This window comes from Nicotiana sylvestris, chromosome 11, assembly GCF_000393655.2.
Source record: "Nicotiana sylvestris chromosome 11, ASM39365v2, whole genome shotgun sequence".
Lineage (NCBI taxonomy): Eukaryota > Viridiplantae > Streptophyta > Magnoliopsida > Solanales > Solanaceae > Nicotiana > Nicotiana sylvestris.
In genome coordinates, this window is record NC_091067.1 from 67,856,666 (window position 1) to 67,866,044 (window position 9,379).

Below are 9,379 nucleotides of genomic sequence, written 5' to 3' on the forward strand. Positions count from 1 at the left end.
AATGGTGCCATCTGGATACTAGCATGGAAGCTGTTGTTGTAAGAAAATTCTATGAGTGGCAAATGGTCATCCCAACTTCCTTTGAAATCAAGAGTACAAGTACGCAACATGTCCTCAAGCGTCTGAATAGTCCGCTCTACTTGCCCGTCAATTTGAGGATAAAAAGCTGTGCTGAGATTTACTTGCGTGCCCAAGCCCTCCTAAAATTTCTTCCAAAAGTTGGTTGTGAACTGAGCCTCTCGATCTAAAATGATTAAGACTAGAGTGCTATGCAACTTGACTATTTCATTGATATAAAATTGAGCATACTGTTCCGTTGTGTCGGTAGATTTAACTGACAAGAAGTGTGCTGATTTCGTGAGTCAATCCACGATCACCCAAATTAAGTCGAACTTCCGCGGAGTGCGCGACAACCCTACCACAAAATCCATGTTGTTCATCTCGCATTTCCACATTGGAATTTCTATGCTTTGAGCCAATTCACTTGCTGACAGTTCGGACATCTAGCCACAAAGTCCGCCCCATCCCTTTTCATGACATTCCACCAATAAACTTCCCTGAGATCATGATACATTTTCGTAGAACCTGGTTGCACAGAATACCTGAAAGTGTGAGCTTCTGTCATGATCCTTTCCCGAAGACCGTCAATATCCGGAACACATAGGTGGCCTTGGTACCGTAGGGTACCATCATCCATGCCAAGGAAAAAAGTTGTGGTCTTGTGTTTATGAATCCCCTCTTTCAGTTGTGCTAACAATGGATCGTTGAATTGCTTCTCTTTCACTTCCGTCACAAGCAATGATTGAGCCCTATTCTGCACAATCACTCCTCCTTCATTAGAGTCCGCCAGGCGAACTCCCAAACTAGCCAACTGGTGAACCTTCTTGGCCAACGACCTTTGATATGCCTCCAAATGAGCCAAACTCCCTATAGATTTTTGACTAAAAGCATCCACTACAACATTAGCCTTTCTCGAGTGATAGAGAATATCAATGTCATAGTCCTTGAGTAACTCTAGCCATCTTCTTTGTCTCAGATTCAACTCCTTTTGCTTGAAAATATATTGAAGGCTCTTATGGTCCGTAAATACATCCACATGCACCCCATACAAATAATGTTGCCAAATCTTTAGTGAAAACACCACTGTCGCAAGCTCTAAGTCATGGGTTGGATAGTTCTTTTCATGGTTTTTGAGTTGCCTAGAAGCGTAGGCTATAACCTTGCCGTGTTGCATTAACACACACCCAAGCCCGATCCTTGAAGCGTCGCAATACACCACAAATCCCTTTGTACCCTCTGGCAGGGTTAATACCGGCGTTGTAGTCAGTCTTGATTTCAATTCTTGGAAACTCCTTTCACAAGCATCGGACTATTAGAATTTAACTGCTTTCTGGGTCAATTTAGTCAATGGAGAGGCAAGAGTAGAAGACCCCTCCACAAATCTCCTATAGTACCTAGCCAAACCCAAGAAACTACGAATGTCTATTGGAGTGGTAGGTCTGGGCCAATTCCTCATTGCTGCAATCTTTTGAGGATCAACCATAAGTCCTTCCCTGAAGATGACATGACCCAAGAACGCGACGGATTCAAGCCAGAATTCGCATTTCGAAAATTTTGCATATAGTTGATATTGCTGAAGAGTCTACAGAACTGCCCTAAGATGGTTAGCATGATCTTTTTGGCTTCGGGAATATACAAGAATATCGTCAATGAATACTATCACAAAGGAGTCTAGAAAAGGCTTGAAGACTCGATTCATAAGATCCATGAAAGCTACCGGGGCATTTGTTAGCCCAAAAGACATCACCATAAATTTGAAGTGCCCATACCGAGTCCTAAAAGCTGTTTTTGGAATATCCTGTTCCCTTATCTTCAATTGATGTTACCCAGACCACAAGTCAATTTTTGAGAAACACGTAGCATCTTGCAATTGATCAAACAAGTCATCTATCATTGGTAGAGGATAATTATTTTTGATATTGACCTTGTTGAGTTGCCGGTAGTCAATACACATCTGTAGCGACCCATCTTTCTTCCTTACAAACAAGACCGGTGCGCTCCATGGTGATATACTCGGCCGGTTGAAACCCTTTTCTAGCAAATCCTTCAATTGTTCCTTTAGCTCTTTCAATTCTGCCGATGCCATTCTATAAGGTGGAATTGATATAGGCTCCATGCCTGGCATCACATCAATCCCAAAATCAATCTTCCTGTCTGGAGGAATTCCAGGGAGTTCATCTGGGAAGACATCCGGAAACTCATTCACAACTGGCAAGGACTCAAGGCTAGGCGCCTCGGCAATGGTGTCTGCAACCCAAACTAAATGATAGATACACCCCTTCTTGATCATCTTCGCGGTATCAGGATCGAGTGGGGTTTCTTTCACTGACTTCAAGATTCGAGGAGCCACCTATGAGTGGTGGCGCACCTATTAGTTAGACAGTCCGGACGAGGCTGCTTCACTGACTTGGACCCAGTTTTCAAATATGTTCTTGAGAGAGTTTGTTCCTTAGAGCCTCAGAGACGCATGGCGCGCAGAGTTTGAGTATTTGCGCCATGGTACTATGACTGTCTCGGAGTATGCTGTCCGTTACACTAGCTTGGCTAGACATGCCCCAGCCTTGGTTTCTACTGTTCGCGAGAGGGTTCGCCGGTTTATTAAGGGGATTATTCCCAGCATCAGGTCTAGCATGACTCGTGAGTTAGAGATGGATATATCCTATCAGCAGGTGGTGAGCATTGCTAGGAGGATTGAGGGTATGCATGCTAGGGAGAGAGAGGAGAGGGAGGCCAAGAGGTCTCGAGAGTCGAGCCATTATTCTAGTGCCCATACCCCAACTGCAGGTCGTCATGGTAGGGGTTATATGGATCGCCTAGTTCATATCTCTTCCAGCAGCCAGTGGTGTCGCGCCCCCTTTTGTTTCCTAAGCGGAAATCGGGTTTATGACATTTGGAGAGACAACTCATTCCTTTTGGGAACTGGGTTTGAATTTGGAGAGTCACCACCTAATGATTAGGGTGCATTAGGACACTAAAAGAGTTCAATTTTAATAACCATAGATAGGGTAAGGGCTTGATATTATCCTAAGGGAAAGGTGTTAGGCACCCCTCAAAATCCACTAGTGTGGTTCCCGGCCAGACAATTATTGTGAATTGAGGTGCAATTAACGTTTAAGGAAATAAGGCTCAAATAATAGGGGATTTCAACACATAATGGTTTGAAAGTAAACAAGTTTTGAAAAAACAATTAGAAAAGCTGATTTTTTAGAATAAGGAGTTAAATTGCTAAAAGAATAAAGAATAAAAGAAAGGGGGTCCTAGATTTATTAAAAAATATGGATCACCCCACACAATATCCAGTAATCACTCCTCAATGAGGGGCTACACGTGACATTATCGCGTGGTCATCATATCCATATCTACCCTTCCCACCCCGTTAAGGTATTAAAGCGCGGATTGGTCTCGATTACTTGTTGCATTCTATTACCCATACCATTCCTATCAATCCCGGAGGCACTTAGGACTACTAATTAAAAGGGAGGGATGTTGGGCTTATTTGGAGTTTCAAAGGTAAAAAATTCTAAGGCGACATACAAAACACACATATTGCATATGAAAGGGGAAACACATAAGCATATAGGCTCAAGTATACCTCATTGAACAAACACATAAAGTAGCATGTCTTACACATACTACTTAGGTCTAATTGAAAAGCATTAAAGACGAGGGAGATGAGATTGTTGAGGCAGTTTTAGTTTATTGCATATCTCAGATAAGAAGTCCGAATCAGGCCTGCATGCTAGTTGTAGTGATTAACAGATTCAGTTTTATAGTTATTATTCTAAGGTTTGCCTAAGTGTTTAGACGGGGTCCTATGGGCATGATATCTACTGAATTTAAAAGGCGATGAGATAGTAGAAGCTTGAAATAAATTATTCGAAATCCTATAAGCATGCTTGTTAAACCTTGTTAAGCGAGGGAATTAGGTTATTAAGAGAAGCAGAATGAACAAAAAAAACTGAACTGGTTACAGGTTCTACAGGTGGTAGTATCTACTATTACTGACTTTAATTCCTAGGAGCATGTTATCTAATATTGACTGCGAATGACAGCGAATTAGATTGATTTAAGAAACTCCTATAGGCATGATTTCTATGCATTACTCGTTTTAAACCTGATAGGCATGACATGTAAATGAAGTTTGAATATGCAGAATTAAAAGTACCTTATAGGCAGGTTTTCTACATGAAGTTGAATATGCAACATTAAAAGTACCCTATAGGCAGGTTATCGTGAAGTTCGAATATGTAGAAGTTAAAACACCCTATAGGCATGTTATCTACCCTTGCATGCATAGTTACCCAACCCTTTTCACTAGCCAGCCCCAAGTGTTTATTACAACTTATTACAAACCAGAATAACAAATAACATCAGAACAGAAAAATACAAAGAAAGTACAATCAGAGGAGGCCTAATTCTTGACTTCCTCTCTGAGTTACGAGATAAACCAACTCAAAGACCATTGATCCAAAGCCTTTCTCCAATTTGAGTGTGTCAGAGTTCCCTAAGAGACTCAATGGGACTCCGGGCAGTGCTCACACCCAAATTGTATTACCAGGATAGGGACAAGTGCAGTATGGAAGTGCCAGCCCTCAAGTGTCCAAGTTTAGAGAGAGCTCATGAGTCCCAAGGCAAGGCTCATAGGAAGGGGGGGAGGGGGGCAGAACTTATGTGTAAGAGAGAGTGCAGGTGAAGAAACAGAATAAAGAAGAGGGAAAGAGGTGCTGGGAAACAATTACAGAGTTAAGGACTTCACACAAAGGGGTTCAGGGATTGGGGATTGCAAAGAGCCTATGCACTTATGCATTAGTTAATTATGGGCATGCACAACAATAAGGAGTGCTGTTATGCTTACAAAATCAACCAGAATACACAATCACATAATGGTAACATAGAGGTTATGATCCCAAAGGAATCACGTTTGAGTGATAGACATCAATAGTTAATACTGTCATGCCTCAAACAAACCATCAGTATCAAACACATTGGGGTAGGGGTTTAGGACACATAATAGATTCAAAACAGGTAGAAGGAAATTACAACATGCTAAATTAAGTACTGGACTAAACACAAGCAGTAGGCAAACAAGAGGGCAAAAGTATTAAGTAAACATATTGTTGTGATGCTGAAATCTTAATCAGAACATACCAGTTCAAAGAAGTAAAATATAGTAAAAGCAGGTAGCAGGACTTTGAAGACAAGCCACAGTACAAGTAGCAAGAGAGAATATTTTGAGTGTTAGTGGTTTTAGAACTAAGTGTGTTCGTCTATGTTAATGAAAGAGCAGGGTATTTATAGTTTGAAGACAAGCAGAAAATAAGGCAATGATCATAGTTTAGCAGTAATTATGGAACTATGTACCAATTAAAATCAAATCAGTATAAGAACTTCCTTTAATTAAGGAGTTAAAATCAAACGGCAATGGGCATAAAACATTTAAGGAAAGAAATAAAGTAAGCATCATGTGCAGAGTAGACAATTAGGGGTAAATTCATAGAGGTTTAATTAAGGAAAGAATATTTGAAATACTCGATTAGCCAAATAAGGAAAGAAAACAAAGTAAAGTTGCAGCATATGGAGACAATCGAAAATCAGTACATAGCAAATCAGGGAGTCAAGGATTTCAAAATCACTGATTTAAGGAGAGTGACATGGGTTACCAAGAATAAAAAGTAAACCAAGTTGAAGACAAGAGAATCGAAAGTCTAAGGGGAAGTTTTCAGACCAATTGAAAAAACAGGAAAATCAGTAAAACAAGGAAATAATCAATTACACGAGTGCAATCAAAATTACACGGGAGGTTTGAAATTAGTCCAAAATTGAAGGTCACTTTAGAGGGAATTTAGCATATAAAAGAGAGCATAAACATTAGGCATGCAAGGCTGAACTTGTGACAAAGAGAATAACAATCACAAAATCAGTAGATAGTGAATTATCGCAACATGGTAGTCACAGAGGTCAACTTAGTAATAGGGGAAAGGGTATCAGAGGCATGAAAAAGTCTGGGTAAAAAGACTTTTTCTGAAAAATATAATCTAGTTTCAATGCTTGCAAGAAACCAAATCACATAGAGAAACAGAAGTTGAAACAAAAAAGACTTCGAATCTAGTCGAGCTAATTCAAACAGATGAAGCAGTTTTCAAAATTTCGAATAGGTCCAGAGAAATTAGGGTTTTGAAATTAATCGAATTCAGAGCATGACGAACAAGTAATTCACATAGCAATAGTCTCAAGACTCGAATGAACCCAAATTTTTAGGGTTTTCACCATCAATCGAGTTCTAGAGATGAAAGGAAAGTAAATCGGACAAATACTAACAACATATATTCAGAAATCTCAAAAGGTCAAAACCCTTAGCATGCAAACTTGAGTAAAAGAACAACATAAGGAAACACAGTAGAACATGTTAGAAAATCAGAGAAAGCTTCGAAATAACTTAACAAAAACTCAAATCGGAAAAGATAAGGGTTCTTGAAGGTAGAGTTTTGAAAGAAACCTTGAGAAAGAGTTTAAAAGTTTAGAGTAAACATAGATCTAAAACAGATCTAAAGAAATCGGAAGAACCTCAAAGGTTAGGGTTTTAGAAGAAGCAGATGGTGAGAAAGGCTTGGAAACCATCGATCTAAGTAGGAGAAGTCAAGAGTCCGGCTTGAATGGCCATGGCTGGCCGGAGCAAAGTCAAAGATGACCAGAGACAGCCATAAGAACTGAAACCGACCAAGTTCTGGACCGGGCTTTCCCAATCTGGCCTTGAAACCATAGTACTCGAACACATAGAAGCCAAGGGAAGTGGATACAAGCCTCTAATGGCTTCGGAGGCCATGGATTTGGGAGATTTTCAGGTGGTAATTGAGGGCGGCGGCTAGGGTTTGAGAGACGATTGAGAGAGAGGGGGTTCAGAGGAGGCTGTAGGTGAGAAATGGTTAGGGTTTGGGGTAGTTGGGAATTAATTTAGGAAAGGGTTGGTGGTGGCCGTTGATCATTTTGATCAACTGTCTGGATTGAATGGGTAGGTAGGGGATCTGGGCGGGTTGTTCTAATTGGGTCGTGGGTCGGGTATGGCTAGGATTTGGGCTGGGTAATTGGGGTTCAATTCAGGCTACAATTGAAACACAATTAGGCTATATTTTAAATAGCCACTCTTCCCTTATTTATTTTATAAAAATAGTAAAATAATTTCTGAAAATAAATTAAAGGTACTAAAATGATTAATAACACATAGTTGTCAAATTAAAAATATTGGACCTAATATTTACAAATCTAAATGTAATTAATCTAAAAGAGGCTAATGTTGCAATTATATGCAATTTAGATTTAAAAATACTAAATAAGCTTGTACAAATATGCAAAAATTACATTAGCTATATTTTAGTAAAAATATGAGATTCCAATAAATGAATCACCAAAGATAATAATTTTGGGAATAATTATTGGGTTTTTTCTGGATAAGATAGGGAAATAAATTGATTTAAAAATCTTTAAAAAATTAAGGAAAAATAATAAAACATTTGGACATACTTATATATGCATACATATGCTATTTTGAAAGTATTATGCATATTAAAAAGATATAGAAAAAATTGGGTATCAACAGCTGCCCCTCTTTACCCGGGAAGGACGAAAGAGTTGTCAGGTAAATACATGATGACCAATTTTGACCGAACGAAATGGTTCGAGGAGACTTAGGCCATGATCTGGCTTCTGAGCTGCCTACATATCCCCGGTCTTACAGGAATCAGGCCATATGTGGTTTAGGATCCGTTGGTGGAGTATGCATATGGAGACTTTTCAAGAATGGACGCAATATTAATGACAGGGTGAATGGTTGAAGACTGATAGGGTTGCGGGAACCGGAGCGGTATCGCTCCTGCCGAGACGGCCGTTGCTCGTCGGATTTCCTGCAAATAAGCAATACAAGCATATATGGTGCGTAATTTAAACATGATGCACATTCCCGTTGGACCATGAATGTTGTCTTTGGACAGTTAGGATGACGTCCTTAGACTCTGATGTCCTGGGCCATGAAGCGTATAATAAAGGATTCGCAAGACATGAAATGACGCTCTCGAGCTATGAGAATGATACCTCCGAACCATGATGCCTTTGAATAATGATATGCAAAAGATTAAAAGGGGTCCTCAGGCCATGACATGGTGTTCTCGGGCTATGAAAATGGTGCCTCCGAACAATGACGCCTTCAGATAATTTGGCGATCTTTTAGCCCATGAGATGCAGTATTTGGAGATCTTTCAGCCTACGCAATGCAGGTGGTGGAAATCTTTCAGCCGTGCAAAATGTAGAGGTGGCGATATTTCAACCTTGCAAATGTAGAGGTGGCGATCTTTCAGCCATGCAAATGTAGATGCATCTATCTTTCAACCATGCAAACGTAGAGGTGGAGATCTTTCAGCCACGCAAATGTAAATAAAGTGGCGATCTTTCAGCCATGCAAGCGTAAATAAGACGGTGATCTTTCAGCCATGCAAATGTAAATAAAGTGGCAATCTTTCAGCCATGCAAACGCAGATGGAGGTAGAGCTTAACCTCGGAAGGTAGAATGGTAGCCTTATGCAATGCAAGAATGCAGATGGAGACAGTGCTTAGTCTCAAAAGGCAGAATGATAGCCTTATGCAATGCGGAAATGCAGATGGAGACAGAGCTTAGTCTCGAAAGGCAGAATGGTAGCCTTATGTTATGCATAAATGCAGATGGAGACAGATCTTAGTCTCGGAAGGCAGAATGGTAGTCTTATGCAATGCATAAATGCAGATGGAGACAGTGCTTAGTCTTAGAAGGTAGAATAGTAGCCTTATGCAAAAAATAAGATAGCAAATGGTAAAAGAGCTTTCTTAGCTGATAGCATATTGCGATATTCTGACTGCTGGGGATATTGTGCCTGCTGGGGACACTGTTGTGTGCAGATAGCAACTGTGAGTAAGTGCAATGGTTCTGAGAGTTGTATTCTTGAACAGTGTTTTTCTCGTAAGTATATAGTATATTTGATGATTTTGTAATTCAAGTGCCTACATCCAAAGAAAAATCGTGAGTTTTGTAAAAAGAGGGCGGTTATTTTGTACCCCCCGCTGGCTCTGCTTGACCTGCTCGGCTTTGAACTGGTGATACTGTATGTATCATTAGTGTAGCGTTGCTAAACAAGGCAATTTCAGTTATAGACATGCATGATTTAGTAAAAATGTGAAATAATAATAATAATAATTATTATTTTTTAGATGAACCGATAACTGTGACGTGGTCTAGGACATTGCAACCTCTCTTGCTACAGAATTTTGTGGGTCCTCCTCAAAATTCTGCCCTAGT